Below are 21,634 nucleotides of genomic sequence, written 5' to 3' on the forward strand. Positions count from 1 at the left end.
CCCACTTATTATCCCAAAATGTTAGTATGTCATCCACGTATCTCATCCACAGCATGTTTTTGGGTTTTATTGCATTTATTACTGTAGTTTCAAAGTATTCCATGTACAGATTGGCTAAAAATAGGACTTAAAGGACTACCCATACTACACCCGAATTTTTGTTTGTAGAATGATTCCCCGAATGAAAATACGTTATTAGATGCACATAATTCAATAACTTTTATTATTTTGTCAAGTGTCAAAGGGAAATGATCTGAATAGGGGGATAATTTTTCCCTTAAAAACTGAAGAACGTCCTGTACTGGTACTTTTGTGAATAGGGAGTCTACGTCAAGGCTTAAAAGTTTTATGTTGTGAAGTGGTATATGTGCTTCTCTGAATTTGTGACAAAAGTCTTCCGAATGTTTGATGTGACTGGGAGAAAAAGTGCCTAAAAAAGGAGAAAGGAGGCCAGCTAACCATTTAGAAATTTTGTAATTGAAAGCTCCGGCGCATGAAACGATGGGTCTGAATGGAAGATTGTCTTTGTGAGTTTTGGGAAGCACCATAAAAAGTAGGGTAATTTAGGGTTAATTACTTTAAATTTCTCTAATAGTTCAATACTCTTTTTGTCTTGGCCAATTAATCTTACTTTCCGAAAAAATTCTGTGGGAACGTTCTGGAGGGGATTTTTCGTCAGTTTTTCGTAAGTATTTGTGTCGCTAAGGAGCTGGTTGATTTTGTCGAGGTAGAAGTCTTTGTCCATTATTACAATTTGCCGTCTTTGTCGGATCTACTTATTATAACATCTAACTTTTTTAGCGAGTTGATGGCTATCATGAATCTGCGGGGAACAGGATATTTCTTATGAAGGTCAGTTAAAGCATTTAGTAACACTCCTTTAAACATATCTCTTCACGGCTGTAGTTTTTGTCAGATATGAATTTATCAAAAGCCACTATGAAGTCTAGGTTGTTTTTGCGGTCTGGCATTAGGGCAAAGGATAAGCCTAAATTTAAAACTAAATGTTGATTTACAGTAAGGGGGGTGTTGGATAAGTTTAAAACTTTGTCTTGTTGTTCAAGATTATTCCCTGTGCTATTATCTATTAGGTTATTTAACTTGCGTTAAAGTCTGTTGGAATGAGTCACGCTATTATAGGCAGCAATATCGGAACAGAATGAAATCAGATACCTGTATACGTGGTCCGTAGTGAGAAGGCGAAGATTAGATTGAGTTCCATATATCACTCTGCGTAGCACGAAGATGTCGTTTCTCGTATTGGTGATTCTTTCTTCCAGGAAAATCTTGTGTGATAGAGGGAAGGGGTTTGATTGCAGAGTCCATCTCCCGAATACGTACATTTTTTGGAAGTACTTGTTCTTTGAGGCATTCTTCCAAAAAGTTAAAACCCCACCTGGAGACGATTAAGAGAGTAACTCACACCCTTGGGAAATCCAACCCTTTGCATTTACCTACCAAATACCTTAGCCAAATCCCTGATTAACGTCCAACAAAAGACATCGCCCAAAGACTCTGGGGTATATGAGATCCCATGCCAGGACTGTGACCAATCTTACATCGGATTTACAGATAAATCACTTCCCCAGAGATTAATACAACACAAACGGTCAGTTAGGTATGGACAACAGAACTCGGCTATTTTCAATCATATAAATGAACATAACCATAGAATAAACTGGAATATGTCACGTGTAATTTATAGCAGCAACTGCCGGTACAAGAGTCAAATGATGGAATCGGCCTTAATAAAAGAGAAGCAGGTAATGAACATCTCAAAAGGGAATTGGACATCGGACATCGTCGACGCAGTGTTCATTCAACCAACGCTTAAGAAGATTAAAGGCGATCATCAGCGGGGGTGACCTAAATTGGCTTACTTGTGGACGAATCTCTTGGTATAAATACCACCTTTTCTGTAAACTTTTCTCATCATATACCGGAAGAGAGAGACAGCAGTCTCTGAAATATAGTACTTTTCTCTCTACATTTTGGGTGTTTTGGTTGGCTCCTTTTATTAGATGGAATTCTGTTGTTACAGAACACTTTTACCAGTCATATATATATATATATATATATATATATATACCGAAAAATCAGTAGAGATAATATTTAGACAAAAGGCCCAAAACGAGGATTTTCAATGTTTACTCAAAGGAGGCAGTTAACCCCTAGTCTGAGTAACACAACAGCCACAACAGCAGCCTGGATACTTCAGTAATGAAAATAAAATGAAATAAATATCCTGCATAAAATCTAACGTATCACCTTCACAGCAGTAATGCTGTGATTACAGCAATAATCATTTGTACGTAGTTGCGAATCATATACCAGTGTAGCAAATTTATGTAATGTATTCAGTTATACGGTACACACGCACACGAATAATATATATATATATATATATATATAGTATATATATATATATATATATATATTATATATATATAGATATATATATATATATATATATATATATATATATATATATATATATATGACTGTGTATACGTATATATAGAATATTTCATTATATGTCGTTATCACAGACTATCGATGTGCATTAAAAGTTAATTCATTAAAGTGATGACAAGAAATATGCTGTATTTCAGACTTCCATGAAAGACAAGTAAAAAAAGGGAGTAGGAAATAATAATTATAATACTTTCAAAATCGGCAATAACAAGGATATCCAAAGATCGCATTCGGTCATGTTCCAAGAAGCAAGACACAACTAAGACTTTAGAGTCCTTGGCAAAATTGACATCGCTTGCGTTCAGACAGTTGAAACGTTGGAACGTCGACGGTAACATCGTTCTAGAAGGTAGACGTTAAACACGAGTTTGCTAAGTGATAATTTTTTCCCTCGGAAGTGGTGTGGTCAACTCTTCTTCAATTTAGCGTAGTGTAATGTGTTCTGCTATGAATTTTTCATAAAAAACAGGTTATAGTGCGACTGTAATTGAGTTGTCGCTTGAGATTTCCATGGATTGTTGTCGTTTCATTCGTCAAGTTATAATAAACTCCTGGCTTCTGCAAGGTAACGCCGGAACTTTACCGTATTAATTGCTAATATTGTTCGTTTGTTCAGGGTATTTTCGAGTCTTGCCGAGTGTATAGTCGCGTACAAATCTCCGGCAGTCATTAAAAATAATTTATGTGGCAGTTTACCCATAATATGACGCGAGTAAACTCCCAAAATTTACAGGATTTAAGAGTACGTTACGCACAGCTCTAAAGCTTTGTCTTTTCCAGTTAGGTTTTGGTGCGAGTTTTAACTTTTAGAGTTCCTGTTCTACCGGCAAAAACTTCACACAAGTTATAGCTGCTCTCTTTACCAAGAGGTATGTAGGTGTTTAGTTTTTCCATTTAAGTTTAGTGTTGTTTTTTGTCATGTTTTTTGCGATAAATTTACTTTTAATCTATTTAATTTGTCCTTTAGTTTATAAATTCTTGTAATTTACTTTTGTCATAAATTTACTTTATTTAATTTGTCATAAATTTACTATAATTTTTCATAAATTTACTTTATTTAATTTGTCATTAATTTACTTTATTTAATTTGTCATTAATTTACTTTATTTAATTTGTCATAAAATTACTGTATTTAATTTGTCATAAAATTGCTTTATTTATTTAGTTTGTCATGAAATTGCTTTATTTATTTAGTTTGTCATGAAATTGCTTTATTTATTTAATTTGTCATAAAATTGCTTTATTTATTTAATTTGTCATAAAATTGCTTTATTTATTTAATTTGTCATAAAATTGCTTTATTTATTTAATTTGTCATAAAATTGCTTTATTTAATTTGTCATAAAATTGCTTTATTTATTTAATTTGTCATAAAATTGCTTTATTTATTTAATTTGTCATAAAATTGCTTTATTTAATTTGTCATAAAATTACTTTATTTAATTTGTCATAAAATTGCTTGATTTAATTTGAAATAAACTTACTTTAATTATTCGCAAATTTACGGTATCATTTACTTTTTAAATTCTTGTAATTTACTTGTTTTGTCATAAATTTTTTAAATTTTGAATCTTAATATTTTAATTGGTATATACTGTTCTTGAACAGTATATCTTATCCTCCACCCCTTTAGGGGCGGCGCCCCTAAAGGGTGGAGGAGCCACCCATGTTCTGCATAGTAGGTCGTAAGACCTAATATGCAGATTCTTAGGTGGTTAACAGCCAATAAATCAAATTTCCTTTTTTTTCAGGTGGTAAGTGCAGACTTAATGTATTGCTTGATTTTCTTGTAAGCTCAGAGGTATTAGGTGTTTAAATGTGCTTGGCTACCTCCCACTCGGTCAAGTTTGCAGTAGGTCCCTAAGGTTTGAGGAAATTTAAATGTTCATGCCATCAAACGGCAATATTCACAGTAAAACAAATTAGTTTAGGTTTGGCGTCTTGGTATGTATTACTGTAGAATTTTAGCTTCCAGAAAATGGATTGTTTGTTGTTAAGTCAGATAAGTTTTGGACAATATTCATTCATAAAGGTTTTGCACGAATTTAAATTCTTAAGCGTTAAGTTGGCGTTAGACTTTATTAAATTTTCAGAGGATTCGGGCTTTATTTTTGTTTCAACCGAAAATTTGTTTACGAAGAGTTAAAGGAGACTCCTATAATAGGGCATGCTTACCCAATATCTAATCTCTTGAAAATCATTAAAACCATGCAAAGTTTTCCCAAGACAGATTGTCCAGAGTAATTTTTGGAATTCTGTTAGCAGATTGAATTAGTTTGTTTGTCAGTAACTCGTAACTAGGAACTTAGTACCTATTAACAGACAGCTCGAAAGCGATTTTATTTTAGTTGAAAGTATAGGTATTTTAAGTCGTGGATATTTTTTTTTCATAGAATTGCGATATGTTTACTTTAGTGGGGTACAGTAAACTGTCAGGTGTTGGTTAGTTTTGATACTGTTCGGTTACTCGTTGCATGATGCTGTCCTCCAAAACGGTCTGTATGAACACTGAATGAGTTTTACTCGATGAATACGGGGAATGGGTTTGTTACTCTAAGGAATACATTAATACGGGAAATTGGTTTGTTACCCTAAGGAATACATTAATACGGGGAATGGGTTTGTTACTCTAAGGAATACATTAATACGGGGAATTGGTATGTTACTCTAAGGAATACATTAATACGGGGAATGGGTTTGTTACTCATAAGGAATACATTAATACGGGGAATTGGTTTGTTACTCTATGAATACATTGATACTGAGATTGGGTTTGTTACTCTTATGAATACGTGAATACGGGGAATGGGATTGTTATTCTTATGAATACGGGCAATTAATTTCTCTGAACGCAATGTTTTACTCTGAGCACGTGACATTCTAAGCTATTTTTCCATCGCTGAGAATTTCTTCTAACTTTCAACGTCATTTTTTCTTTTCGGGCGAGGGTCTTGTCGCAGGTGAGGTGCGAGCGAAGTGGCTGGTGGTACCTACCGGTGGGCAGTGACTGACTGGACGTCTCGAGAGCTTGGCTGTCATGAACTCATTTCTGCATTGCACAGAAGTATCGGTATTGCACTGAAGTATCGGTAGTTACGACGTCAATGGACAGTCTTCGATGTAGTGCGGTTATGTCTTGACCACGTAATGGTTTTAGGGAGACGTTGTCGCAAGGTTACAAGAAGAGCTGGGCTTATGGACTTTTCACGGAGCACCAATAGCGTTTTACTCTTATAACCGAGGAGGACAATTTGAGACTAGAGGGAGGTCTTTTGGTTACCTACGAGGATTTCTGCACGTGTACTACTGTATGTTGTAACTGACCCCGCCAAGGCTGGTGTACTACCAGTCGCTAATGTTTGGAGAGCTCTGTTGGAGATAGATGGCCATTTTTCGTAATGTGAGAGATAACTGCAAGCTGCATTTGAAGATTTTTTGATCTACCTTTAGTTAGGCGTACTTTTAAAGACTAAACGATTTCTCGGCAACATACGTTTCGGCATGGTTTGGATTTTACCGAGAATCCAGGACTTTTTATTGTTGCTTGAATGATTTAACATTTTAAGTATTAATGTGCTCACTAACATCAATATATGTTAATATATTCATTAATATTTACTCAGTTTTTATCCATAAGCCTTTCTTGTACTGGATTTGGCGTAGCAATCAATGAGTTTGGCTCCATATGAGTTTGGCTCCGTATGAGTTTGGCTCCACGTATGAGTTTGGCTCCACGTATGAGTTTGGCTCCACGTATATGAGTTTGGCTCTACGTATATGAGTTTTGCTCTACGTATATGAGTTTTGCTCTATATGAGCACAAGCAATGAGTTTTGCTCCGAGCACAGTTTTACTATTTACACTAGTTTTAATCTTCTATAAACCAGCAATGGGTTTTATTAATCTAAACACGTGCCATAAGTTTGATATTCCATCACAAGCAATGAGATGTTACCCATGAACACTAGCACAAGTTTTGTGATGTTACCCACGAATACTGGCTATAGTTTAGTAATGCCACCTATGAACGTGGGCCATTAATCTGTTTTCAATGAACCCTGTCAAATGTTTGTAAGATATCGGTGAAACACAGGGAGTTGATGATATAGTCACAATGATTGTTCATGGGCACAAGGCACAGATGCATTCATGCTAACCCTGAATAAGGGCTGTGCTTTGTGGGGCTGGTCATAACTTGAGAGGCAACAACTGTGTTGCTTCCTTGAGCAGTGCGTGGCGAAACTGTTCACCAACTAAGGCAGCGAGTTTGGGATGTTAAACATAATCAAGGCACGAGCTTCCAATGGTATCCAGCGACTAGGCTTTTGAGTATGTGAAATACGCATTAACATAGATGATAAAGTTGTGAAGAGATATGAGTTGGGTGCAATAGTTGGTACCCATTAATTTGGTGAATGCGATGCTGTAATGAACGCCAGTGTTCGCCAAGCTGTCCATGGCAATCCGGTGTTTGATCGTATTTGAAATGTTTAAAAAGGTCATCTGGCAGTTAATGCATGTGCCAGTATACATTTTTAGATAAAGTATACTAAGGAAGGAGCTGTCGAGGCTTTTTATCAATGGATAATGTTTGGTGGCAAGACTGATTCTATGCTGTGATCATTTCCTCCCTAACAAGAGCTCACATTGCACAACTTCGTTGCTTTATTTTTAAGTTCGGTAGTTTCTTTAACTTTTACCCGAATTCTTGAAATATCAAAGGTATCTTTCTAAGAATACGACTTTGAACATAGTATGTGGGTTACTTAAATTAGATTTTGTAATTTTGAGAATAGTACATTTTCTAAATGCTAATATACAATTTTTGTAGTTGTCAAATGGCGTCAGTAGCAAAGTAGTATTAAGGTATAAAGTTTGTTATACAGCCTTAATGTAAAATTGTGGTATAAAATGTACCACTCAATCTTAGCCTAGGTGGTTACAAGTTTTCAGTGGGTAATAATTTTTTGGGGGCTTTGATTTATAACCTAATTATCATTAAAGTAAAAGATATCGTACCTATTTCCAGAAATATTAGAGTTGACGTTTTCTTCACGGAGTTGCCCCGTTAAAGGTCACAGCTTACTGGAGGAACCAGAATTCAAGAAAATGAGGAGAGACGGGGGTGATTTGCGAAATTATCGTTAGGCTGATATTTCTATGGATCTAGTATGTCGACAAGATTTAGGCTTTTATTAATTTAATTTGTAATTTTTCCATGCTGCGCTTTTCAATAAAATCATGATTGGTCTGTAAGTTAGGTTCCTCGGATATTTTGCATTCGTCAATAAACTTACCACTTGCCTGTGTATTATCATTTAAAAAAAATGAATAATAGGTCTTAGTTTTCAGTCCTTAACTACTTCCTCGGTATATTTTATAGGGGAAAACAAAGTATGTGGAATCTGGTTTATTATCCATATAATTACTAGTGTTGAAGGCAAAAACTACTAAATTTAGAAATATACCAGCTTAACAATACTCACGTGTGAGTGAATTTACATGTGAAGGCCTATAAAAAATTTTGAATGTAAGTAAATTAATGTAAGCCACCCTCATGGAATTGTTGAAAATTCCATTATTTATCACTTAAAAGTGGAAATGTAGCTTGGGTATTGGTTATGACGACTCAAATGCCCTTAGCATTATGTGTGACAACGACCTGAAATCTGATTCCATACTAATAATTAAATGCGTCTACCAAGGGCGCCATTAAATGTATTGGGAGCAAAAAAATTATGTAAATTACGTAATTTTACTGTTTTCGAACAATGTGTAATTAAAAGATGAAACTCAATCTCAAATTTTTTGTTTCATGGAGCCAGCACAAAGAAATTATTTCCATTCATTGCACAAAGAAATTATTTCCATTCATTGGTTTGGAAATTTGATAATGTGATGGTCAGTTACACTTCATTGGACAAAGGATTTGAGCTCCGTGACTAAATATAGGATTTAACGGAGATGAAAAGAATTATAAGTTAATACATAATAAAAAAGAATGTTGAAATATTGAAGGTAAGGTGTATGGTTAAAAACAGGGTTTAACGCAGGTGTAAAGAAGTTTACGCTATACGTAATAAAGAAATCTAAATATTGAAGTTGAGGTACATGGTTGAATATAGTATTTAACGCAGGTGAAAAGAATTTAAGTTATGGATTATAAACTATATTTTGAAATATTGAAGTTAAATTCTTGTTACAGTATTGCGCGACGTTTTTAAATTGGGGTGAGTGGGACGGGGGTGGGGGGTGTGTTGGCGGGAAACTGGAGGTCGTTTGTCAAACAAATCTGGTTGACCACAAAGCTTTAGGGTGCTAAGTTTCTTTAACCGAAAGCCTATAATAATAATCTATTTTAACGATTTCCGTTTAATAGGTCACTTCGAGTCTGAATAACTTCATAGGTCTCAGCGCTTTGCTTTTTTGCCTAAATTTCCTATTCCATTCAGTTGGAGACGTCACTAGCATATGGTAATGACCCTTTGTTTTCACAACTATCCATGAAATCCCCGTAAGGAGTTAGTGCAGTCAGTACGCTTCATGCGGTGCACTGTAGGCAATACTTGAAGCTGTTTGCAGCGTCCGTTCGTCCCCTAGCTATTGTAGATTCACCTCACCCGTGCATTTGATGTCTAGGCCAGTCCCTTACGACACTCCTAATTGGCTGTTGATAAGCCAATGACAGGGCTGGAAATATAGGCAGGTTGTATGTTCCACCTCTCCTGAGAGATAAGTCTTTCAAAAGTATCCATCAGGGGAGGTGGAACATACATTCCTGCCTATGTGAGTTCTCAAGAGAGACTGAGAGTTTCCAGCCCTGTGATTGGCTTATCAACAGCCAATCAGGAGCGTCGTAAGGGACTGGCCTAGACAACGGGTGATGTGAATCTGCTATAGGACCTATGAGGTCATTCAGCGATGAAAGGGAAATTGTCAGTAAGAAGTACGGAAAAATGTAACATGAGGAAAACGTTGCATCTGCACCGTGAAACAATTATCAGAGAGTTTAGAAAGTCAGGTGGAAGAAAGAGAATATGAAGGGAGGTAAAGAAGAGGGGATGAAAGAGGTAAGAGCCAAGGGGACACTGCGAAGAACCTTGACTCCGTAGAGGGGTATAGTAACCTCAGTGCACCTCATTCGGTGCACTGTAGGCATTACTTAAGGTTCTTTGCAGCGTCCCCTCGGCCCCTAGCTGCAACTACTCTCATTCCTTTAACTGTACCTCCGCTCATATTCTGTTTCTTCCATCTTACTTTCCACCCTCTCCTAGCAATTGTTTCATAGTGCAACTGTGACGTTTTCTTCCTGTTACACCTTTCAAACCTTTTACTGTCAATTTCCGTTTCAGCGCTGAATGGCCTTAGTTGCCCCAGTGCTTGGCATAATGCCAAAAATCTATATAAATCCAAATAAATCGAAAGCAAATAACCTTTAATGCCTACAGGAGAGCTGAGGAACTGCTTAAACTGAGGATGGCAGATTCAATAAGGAGTTGCTTGGGCCGAGGAGGATAGACCAGAAATTAGGAAGTGAGGCGCCACAACAAATAATTAGGCCGAGGAATAACGTCAAGTATAAACCCTTCGGCACCTTGCCTGCAATCCCTTTCATTCCTTTCACTGTACCTCCGTTCATTGTCTCCTTTTTTTTTTTTTTTTTTTTTTTTTTTTTTTTTTTTTTACTTTCTCTTCACAATTGCTTCATAGTGCAACTCTGAGGTTTTCCACCTATTACACTTTTCAAACCTTCTTACCGACTGCCATTTTCTCTTTCAGCACTGAATGACCTATTAGGTCCCAGGTCTTGGCCTTCGGTCTAAATTCTATCACCTTATCTTTGGTATTTAAAGCGGCATTTGAGGCCTCGTCCACACGCTCGGTTATCGTCCGGCTGCGCTGGTCCTTCGACCGGGTTCGTCCACCTTGATATAATTGCTATGTCCACACTTCCTTGTCGGTGAATTGAGTTTTTGTCTTGTTAAACTGTAGCAAATGAGTGGTAACCAGACTCAAGCACGTTAAGAAAAAAAAACCGTGTGCATAGTATTAATTATTCATGTGTAAAACATCATGAACTAAGCGCATAAAATTTTAGCCTATGGAGACAATGTCATATAAAATAAGTATTGGGAAGCTATTTGAATAAATACTAATAGTGCGTGTGTGTGTGTGTGTGTGTGTGTGTGTGTGTGTGTGTGTGTGTGTGTATTTACGCATTAACATGCATACATGACGTGTTATGCCTGTGTTATATACAAGTGAATGTGTGTGCGTATATATGTACATATATATTTACATATGTGTGTGTGCATTATGCATGTATGTGTGTATACTCATTACGTATTTTCTTGTAACTGGCAGATCATCTCTCCGTGTTAAGAACTAGCGGTGAGTTTGCTCTACCCGTCAGATACCGTTGCGGTTGATATTTAAGAAAAATGCGCTTTACAGAACTAAACATAAAATGATTTTGGGCCATAAATAAAATGGAAACTCAAAGCACCACGCCTTCGAATATATCAGTGGGAGAGAAATAAATAAATAAAAACTCTAGGAAGTATGAGCATTTGATGCTTTTTTTTTACTATACCGCTAAAACCCGTATAACGAGTTCCACGGCCACTTGATATGAGTACAATTATCACGTCATTCAAACCCTCTCTCTCTCTCTCTCTCTCTCTCTCTCTCTCTCTCTCTCTCTCTCTCTCTCTCTCTGGCGTGTTCGCATTTTTGATAAATGGTAAACTGGCAAACTAATTATTCTAAAATCAATCTCATTTCCTTATTTAACCAAAGATGGTCAGGATTCAAAAACCAACAAAGTGCGATGACGTCCCATTATGCATTTGGAAGTTTCAGAAGAGTGTACTACAGATATACACACACGCGTACATATATATATATATATATATATATATATATATATAGATATAATAATATATATATATATATATGTATAATATGTATTTATATCTTTTATATATATATATACATACATATATATACATACATACATACATCATACTCCTGTGTGTATAGTATGTGTGTGTGTATTTGTAGAATCTACCGGTCACTTTTAATAAATATTGTAATTGAATATTCTAATAACCACAGAGCCCTCTTGTTTTCTCGAGTTTTTCCCGCTCTTTCGGTATTCTTGTCACTAGAAACCCTGGGTGTATATGTAAGCCTATGAAGAAATTGCCTTTACCATAGCAAGATTCGGAACCCACAACCAGAGTATCACAATGAGGTCGCTGTCGGTAGATACCCTTGATGCAGGTTCGATTCCTGCTACGGACGTGAGAATGACTTGGTATTCTTGCACGTGGATCTATGTATTTGTGTTAACAAGTGCGGAGAGTTCGAGAAGTTAAGAGAGCACTGTTGTCATTACAATTACACACATACTTATACACTCACGCACACTCAATATATATATATATATATAATATATATATATATATATATATAATGTGTATGTGTGTGCGTGTATGTATATAGTATATGTATGTTTGTTTATATATATAATATTTATATATATATATATATATATATATATATATACAACTTTATCTTAGCTAGTTAAAGAAAAACGAGAAATTCTATTGTACTATCCACTCGCGTCTTTCCAAATTCCATAGATTTAGAAGATGTCAGAAACCTCTGGTCGAACACTAAGGTTATTTTGGATAGTTTCTTTAATACCAATAATCTTCATTTCGTCATATAACTCCTTTCATTTTTTTTTTATACTTCTTCTTCTTGCTCTTGACCTTTATTTTCCAGTTTTTCTTTCTTGCCGTCGGTGAGAACATTATCTTTACATTATTCAACGCATTATGCTAAAAATTACTCTGATTGCATTACGAAAGAGAGAAACAATCTTTTGTTTTGGGAACTAAAGCATAAAAACACACTTGGATAAATTACACTTTTATAATGACTATTCGCAATCACAAGTCACTGATGTCATTGGATTGGATGAGTCCAATTTGGTAATTAAATCGCCTGTTGCTTTTGCTATGGCGTGTTCATTCCCGAACGTGTCGTGTAATTATTCCCGAACGTGTCGTGTAATCGTAGACAAGTCGTGCATAATGAAGATCCATCGCCCTCTGTTTCTTTGGCGTTTCCAAAAACCTTTTTTTCACGTGATGTTTGACAGGAAGTTTGGGTACGAAATAGTGAATGGGAACTTCTGTCTTTTTTTTTTTTTTTTTTTTTTTCCAAAAAGGATTTTATCATATTTTGTTCATCTTCGACATGCGATATTAAAAGCATTCAACGATGTGTGAAATAAAATGAACAATTTCCCTTCTTCCTTTTGCTCTATAAATTCAGTGAAACTAAAAGTGATATCGTCTAATGGGCATATGAGAATTAAAAATATTAGACGGTATCATATACACCGTATTTGCGCAAATAGAGGAATGTAAAAAAGGCGGGTGGGGAATTAATCTGTAAATCTTCTCCCGCCATAATCACTCTGTTTTTAAAGACATATCCCACTTTCGGAACCAGCGAGATGATGTCGAGGGAAGAAAAATAGGCTTAAGTCGCTGTATTTACCCTACTTAGCCCAGGATAATTAAAGGGCGAGAAACTCATTTAGCCCCGAAAACGTCCTTTCATAAAAGAGTTTCCAGCTCTTATACTAAGTCATGCGATTATGGCGATCCAGGAGGGTTGTGGAGCAGGGGATGGAATTCTTGTTGTTTTGTTGTTGACATCTTTCCTTTGCAGATGTGTGGGAGGTTAACAGATTTGAGTTCATTATCATCAGTACCATGGACGGAAAGTTATGCATACTCTTCAATAAATTCTTTGTGAGAAATCCTCATGCTGTGCACTGTAGGCAAGACTGACGGTTCTTTGCAGCGTACCTTCGGCCCCTAACTGCAACCCCTTTTGTTCTTTTTACTGTATCTCCTTTCATATTCTCTTACTTCTATCTTACATCCAACCCTCTCCTATCCATTGTTTCATAGTGCAACTGCGAGGTTTTCCGCCCGTTACACCTTTCAAACATACTTTCAATTTCCGTTTCAGTGCTGAATGACCTATTAGGTCCCAGTGCTTGGCCTTTCACCCGAATTCTATATTCAATTCAATTCAATTCTTTGTGAGAAACATATCTATGGAAATGGGCTGTTTTCCGTTTTCGGTTTTCTGTTTGCCTACTTATCTAGAGATCTGATGAATATCCCCAAAGTCATTTCTGAATACGTCTAGATCTTCACGTGATGAGCTCTCGTGAAGTTTGGAGACAAAAAAAGAACGTAAATCTATAATGAATAACAACATCACGTCATTTTTCTTTTATTAACGTTTTTATTATTCAGCAACTATTCCGGTTGTTTAACTGTTACATCTGAATCAATTCATAAATACTAAGGGGCTAAGTTTTATGATCATTTCGGAAATTACTATATACATTAACACATGGCAGAGTTCTCGTGAATGTAGAGATAAAGGAGGGATCACACGAGAAGTGGAAAATAATGACTTGTGTATTTTCTTTCTCTGAATATCGGAGATATTCAGTTGACAATTTCATGTCTTTATAATACTGAGCTGATTCAATGAAGACGTCCTCCACAAGCTGAGCTCTTCTATTTATTGCTCTAAGAAGTGGCAGAATTTAAAGTGTACATATATTAATTATCAGTACGTAGAAGACAGCAAATAAAAGTGTAATCCTCTTACACAATAACTCTCTCTCTCTCTCTCTCTCTCTTCTCTCTCTCTCTCTCTCTCTCTCTCTCTCTCTCTCTCTGTATTAAATGGAAGGTGATTATGGAGTGACATAAATGCAGTGAAACAAAGGGATGTAGAGGGATCCATTTGTCATGTGTGAAGTTATAGAAATTTTTTTTTTAACTATTGTTAATGTTAATGGATGCGTTTGCGACTAAATAATACTATAAATTACCTATGCTCTCTCAGTTCACTTGATATTTCTTAAACTCTGGTGGTTGAAAATCTTATATTACCAAAACAAGGCGTGATCCGACCCCCAACTTACTTGGGATGCGTGCAGGATTTCCCCCTCACGCATAAGTTGCAAAATTATATTCCTAACCTTTAACGAAATTTTAAACGTGCTAAAATCTACGGTCAAATACTCCCGTTTCACCAACGAAAATTAAAGTAAATATCCATTGTTTTATTATAAATGTTTTTTCTGTACTGTTTAACAGGCACGTTATTTATTTCTTACATTTTCATTCTAATAGATAAATCATATCCTATCCAAAAATTCCTGTATCTTTAACTCAACTCCACATTTTTTTCAGACCTTTTTAGGCTCTCAAATAGACCTTTTCTAACACCCTCCAAATAACAAGCGCTGAATGGCCTTCTTGGCCCCAGTGCCTGGGCTTTAGCCCTCAATATCATCATACATCCAATAACAACAACAACAAAGTAGTTTGTAGGCTTACTCCGAGTAAGCGATAACGCCAAAATCCATTCTGCTTTATTTAGTGCTAGGTATCAGTACCGTCTAATATAACAGTAATGGAAGTGGTGGTCGATGCGGGAAGTCCAGACGCAGGGGAGGTTGCGGACCAAGGTACTTTCATTTTAGTACACACTTATCTATGGACCAAGGCCAAGAGAGACTAGGTCTACCTGATCGGGTGGAGTCATCTCCCATATGGGGTCACTACGTATGTAGGCGATGACGTATCTTAGAGGTACCTGCTCAAGGTCGCTTTCTTAAAGGCAGTTCACCTGCTGACGTAATAAGGAGGTAGACAAAGCGCCGCCTACTCGGGAGATTTTGGGGTGGAGGGAGCAGACCTTCTCTTTCTCTTGACCTTGTTAAGGACTATGCCGAGATGAGGTGACCACGGGATGGACGACGGCATGTCTATATATGCCGTTCGTTCCTCATTGAAGATTGTTTTTTTTTCCAGCAGAAAATCTGATCTAGGAGATTACAAGAGCAAATTCTAACCAATACAACTGTAATCAGAAGAACCAAAAACACAGTCAGACTGACACTGTAATTATTTCAGATGAACTTTCAATTGACCATCAAACGAAAGGTCGAAAGGTCGGTTTGTCTTGTGGCTCAAAATTGGAAGATTGGCTTTTATTCCGTGCTATTTTTGGCTTCAGATTCGTACACAATTACTTTGCGGATTATTCCTTGTGATTTTCAACGACGGAACTGAATGGGTTTCCGAGAAAGTATCATTACAAAGGAAGGCTTTAAAAACTTGATTTCTGAGCTACATAAGTCAAGTCTAGGACTAACCCATCAGTCCTGCCTTGGCAACAGCGCACATGCACGCATGCATACACAAACACGCTCATATGCACACGCAAATATATGTGTATGTGCGCGAATGTGTGAGAATATATATGTGTGGTGTGTGTGTGACCGTTGATCTACGGATGATGGGTGGTGCTCCCTCCCACTTTGAAAGGGAAATTTTAATCATGGGAGGCTCCGAGCATAAAAAGGGGATTATTGCGAGAGCAAAGAATGTTTTCATTAAAGCCATGTAAATTGTGCTCGTTGAATATCTTTCAAATGCGTTTTGTTTTAGCTGCCAATTAATATCAAACCTACAAGTGCTCATTTACATTTATTTTTGTTTTTGGAGACCTTTGAAAGTTATTTTTGATTTTTCTAATGTAATTTCTTTCCTTGAATAATGTCTTATTTTGATATCATGGGTTCAGTATGGCCTGCCTTTTCCTCTCTCTCTCTCTGATTTAATTTAGTAAAAATGTTTAACACTGTGATTATCGTGGCGTTCATAAAAAAAATCGGTCCCATCCCGTAAAGCATTTATCATTTTTACTGTGCTGCCTTAATATTATCTTACAAAATCTCTCTCTCTCTCTCTCTCTCTCTCTCTCTCTCTCTCTCTCTCTCTCTGATAGAGCTGGTCTATTTTTAGTGCCTTGCGTGTCTCAAAATTGTTGCTCTTTAAAGAGCATTAAGGAATATGCAACAATAAGTTGAACCCCCACTTAAGTATTAGCAGTTTCTCTAGGTCAAAGGTAAGGTGTCTAAACGATACCGTCAGGTTAGATTTAAAAGTTTGCTTGTAGCTGTCTGAAGCTCACGCCATCGACAAAAACAGACGCGATTTGAAGCTTAGAGCCTTGCAACACTTCCAAAGACCAGTAAGAACAAACAGGCCAATGTTAATCATTTTTGGTGACTTCCACATCATGCCTGCCAATACGACCGAGCCGTATGGGTGCAGTCTTTCGTAGGACAATGGAATCATCCCATTTTATATTTTATAATAATATACGAAATTTTATTGATGGGGCCATAAATGGTCAGTGTTCCACTGAGTTGCTTTGCTTTTAGGCTATATGTCCATTCTTTATACATGCATATGCGAATCCTTTCGCCTTCTTTTAATTAATATTTCTTCCATTTTTATTTTTTGACGTTGTTGATTGTGATATAAGAACCAAAGTCTTGTATTGTGTGAGTTGTTCTTATTCATTGTTGCTCAGTCTGATAGTGTATATAAACACTTTGTAGATGATTACGTACATCACGAATTTGATAGCCTGGGGACGAGCTAATTATTGATCTCGATAATGAACTATAATAAATCTTATATATTCAGTTGCTAGTGTAATTTTGTTCACTGATACCTGTCAAATTTAAGTTGGGTATCGTCAGAATGTGCGAGAGTTACTCATCATGGAGCTACCCACACCGTTGGCATATATCCGCCTTAGGTTGCCTTCACTGATGGTAGATACTGTAAAGGGCATAAGCTTTTTTTTCTTTTGTTCAATATGAAACGTTATTGATTTTGGTTCCAATGGGTTGATTTAAAAATAATAGACTTTGGAGAAAGTCAAGGCTACTGAATAGCAGTTTCAGCAGTTTCTCGCAAATATTTTGCAGGATTGACACACATGCACTAACATCATATATATATATTTATATATATATATATAGAATATATATCAGATAATATATATATATATATATATATATATATATATAGTAATATATATATATATATCTATATATAATATATATAATATTCCTATATATATATATGATTATATATTATATCCTATATATATCAAAATAATATAGTATATATAATATATATATATATATATATTAATATATATATATATATATATATATATATATATATATATATATATATATATATATATATATATAAGGGTGAGTGTGTGTGTATGTATGTATTTATACACGTATACACATATATTAATCATATATTTTCATTGTAATAAACAGTCTTCATTCACATTGTCTAGAAAAAAATGCTTTTACAATATTTACTGAATAGACGTATCATAATTGTTTACCGATATAAATCAATGGCCCAACCATGATCACGAAATCACGTAATATAAAATCAAATGCATAATATTGCATAATAGATAAGTCATCATAGATAAGTACATGCAAGTGCTCTTCATTAAAAATGTATTCAATCGAATGTCCTTGACTTTTGCATAAGGTCGTTGCTATTTGTTAATCACCACATTGGAATTGACATCAACATATATAACTCATTAGTTCATTTTAATTTGCGTCAGTAATTAGATTTTCTTTCTAAATTCAAGTAGCAATTACAAAGCAAAAACATACGCACATGCATCACACAAAAATTATATATATATATATATATATATATATATATATATATATATATATATATATATATATATTTAGTTGCAGTGATTTGATATTTGATACGAAATCACACGTTCTAAATCCAAACAAAATTCTAAAGTTTAATCTTATTGATAATTGAAAATTAATGCACTGATTCACAAGGTATGACGCATTCAGTGAACTCAATATATTCAATTGTAATCCTCTTAACAAAGACTGATTTCTTTTCTCCAGCTCAGGATATGCCCAGGAAAAGAATAAGCTTCATCTCTTTGCCAGAGTTTATATTACTTCCTGTTTCTCTACGTCTGCCAGTGCCTCTACTTTTTGTTTTCACTCCTGTAATTTTTTCCCCCGTTTATACCTTTCAACAATCATGAAATTCCAGTAAATATCTAAACGTAAATACCAGTTGTTAATTGCCTATAATTCTGAAAGAGCTCACTTTGTATCTTTGTGCCTTAGGGCAGTTGTCACTCACTCTGGAGACTTCAGTACTAACTTGAAGAAAAGATAAATGTAAACTTTGTTCACGCTTAATTCTACGACGTAAATGTGGGTGGTAGTCCAGTATCTTATGAGGAGCGTTGGAAGTTTAGAGAGAAATCATCAAGAACTTCGTTTTCCAGACAACGAGTTCTGAGCAGTGTGTTCGTATGACGAGACTGCATCCACCGCCTCGGTAATATTTTGCCTTCCGGTTTGGATTATGTTGTCACCTCGGACAGGGCGAATTCTTAAAGTTGAAACATTATAATAGGAAGAAGTTTTCTTCGAAACTTTTGCTAATGGAAGACGCATTTAACGAGAAAACCCACTCAAACTCCCAGCGGTAAAGAACTTTTACCATTTGGATAAGAAGACTTTATCAGGGATGTCATGCGTTGGTCATGCACACAATAACTTGCACAATAAATAGGATAAATTTACACACGCCATTGAACCAAACTAGACTTATGCGTGAAAGCGGGTTGCCTATAGTCTAGCTAGCTTGTATATGTCATTTTTAACATTTTTACACACGTTTATAAAGGAAGCTTTGCAAACAAGAACAAAAAATAGCACTAATTGACATTGGAACAAAGCCCTTCATTCATTTAAGGCAATCGGGGCTTAAATTAAACTTCAAACAGTACAGGACAGTGAGATACCATTTCTGCAGAACCGTGGTAAAGCGGACCCATTGATGGTCACCTATCCTAGAATTGAACAGCCTTATCTTTGCTTAACTCAGCTGACCGGAACCTACTGGTCCATCGAACTTGAGTCCTGTTTGAAGGAGCAATCAGACAAATTGGACGTCACAGCGCAGTTACTCACAGCCCGGCTCCCAATTGCTAAGTCCTGGAATTTGATTAAGAGAAAAGGTGCCTGCTACCTACTTGAAGACTTACCGAGGCACCAGATGGTTATAGGTACCCTTGAGATGCCACTTGCTTTATATGAATTTAGAATTTATAGAGGGGGAAAAGGGACTAAGTGGGGGGGGGGGATGATAAAGTGGTGTGTATAGTATATAATATATATATATTAAAGTAATATAGATTATATATATATATAATAATAATATATATAATTATGATATATATAATGAATAAATATATATATAATTAATATATATATATATAGTGAAAATTGAAGGCGATTCTATCAACCAGTAGACATCAGTCGATACAAGGTGAAGGACAATCCTTTATTCCCATTATATGTACTTTTATTGTCGCGACGTTTCAAGACATAAAAGTCCCATTATCAAGCTAAAAAGAGAGATAAAACAAAAGTTAAAATCACAAACTCGGCATACATATTAAAAGCTTAAAAAGTTTAACAAATATAAAAAAAGCAAGTACAAGAGTAGGGAGGAGTCAATACCATCAGGTGCTGAAGCACAGACCGAGTGACAATTCAGGCCGGGTCAGCTTCGACTTGAGCTCACGAGAGATACAGAGGTGTTGAGGAAGACTGGGTGTTTAACTGCGGAACGAGTTGTTTAATGAAAAGTGATTCTAAAATAGCTAAATGCTGTTCGTTAGGGGATTGGCCTATAATTTTAAAATCTTTGTAATTCATGTCATGTTTACATTTCTTTGTGTGCTCGCGTATACATGAAAACTCAGGATTAGTTAATTTGACACCTGTTCTATAACTAACGCCGCGATGAGAGTCTAATCTCACTTTGAGTAACCTCCGTGTGGAGCCGACGTACTTCCCTAGATTACATCTAGGGCAATTAAATAGATATACGATTCCTGAGGTCATCAGTGGACTGAGTTTCTCCTTGTGTTTAAACAGAGATCTGATATTCATTGGGTTGCAAGGTATTAGTTTTAATTCGATTGCAGGAAAAAAACTTTCTATTAACAGTTTCAATTCATGGTATATATATATATATATATATATATATATATATATATATATATATATATATATATATATATATAGTACGTATATTCTTTATCCCAATTATTTCCATTATAGTTGATGAACAGTCCCGCATCTATTAAGACTGGATGTAAATGAGAAACAAAGACGATTAAGTTGATAATATATTCAAGATTACTTTTATCCTTTGGGGGAAGAGAGTACAATATCCGCCTTCCTATTTTGAGCTCGGATACCTCCTCCTCCACTCTAATCCGGATGATCTAGGATTAATAGACTTAATGCATTTAGAGTAATTGATTTTGCTACGACCAAGAGTGGCAGCTACTGGCTGAAACCTTGTTACTCAAAAGTAGTAGAGCCCAGAAGAACCAATGAATTACTTGTCAAGAAGAAAATAGCTTTGAGGGCATTTTTAAATACATGGGCTAATGGAATGGACATTTAAATGTCCTCTATTTGCCCTGTATTGAAGAAAATGAACTGGAAACTGAATGCTAAAATAATTAGGTAAAAGTGATTATATAAATCCATAGTTGAACATTTTTATTTTATTAATAATGGTCATCAACATATATTTTAATGAGATATCACTTTGGAAACTGTTCACGTCATCCCATGTGGAAATCTCTTAATGAACAAACCGGTCTCGTGTTTTGTATGCAAATTATACGTGTCTTATACAGGACTTCCTTTGTATTTCATCGCAATATTCGAGCGCATGAATATTGATGAGTTACTGGAAAGACGCGGTTATTAAAATATCTGTATTGTAATTTGTCGTGATAGTAGATTAATTAAGGAGATAAGTTATCAATTTTCATTCTTTTTCTAAACTCTCTTTTTGATACTGTAATACAAGGCATTTTCCACGACTTCTCAAGCGTAGAATTCGGTACAAACTATTGATAAAAGGGCATTTGAATATATATGTATATATATATATATATATATATATATATATATATATATATATATATATATATATATATGTGTGTGTGTATGTGCGTGTGTGTTTGTGTTTGTGTGTATGTTTACGTTTGTGATCGTGCGCTCATATTACCCAGTACAGTCCTGCGTGCGTTTATTGACATTGAACATTATATTTAATAAATACTACTGTAA

The 21,634-nt window shown here is 35.5% G+C and overlaps 1 protein-coding gene and 1 long non-coding RNA gene across 2 annotated transcripts in view; one reads left to right on the forward strand and one right to left on the reverse strand.

The window, feature by feature from the left end:
- Positions 1–21,634, reverse strand: part of LOC135223527 (uncharacterized) — an 82,645-nt gene that overhangs the window by 33,581 nt on the left and 27,430 nt on the right. The window lies entirely within an intron of this gene.
- LOC135223523 (uncharacterized) lies at positions 2,801–6,093 on the forward strand. The gene is made up of 3 exons (XR_010316521.1): positions 2,801–3,040; positions 3,256–3,344; positions 5,423–6,093. It is a non-coding gene; the product is annotated as an uncharacterized LOC135223523 (long non-coding RNA).

Source organism: Macrobrachium nipponense, chromosome 20 (assembly GCF_015104395.2).
Source record: "Macrobrachium nipponense isolate FS-2020 chromosome 20, ASM1510439v2, whole genome shotgun sequence".
NCBI lineage: Eukaryota > Metazoa > Arthropoda > Malacostraca > Decapoda > Palaemonidae > Macrobrachium > Macrobrachium nipponense.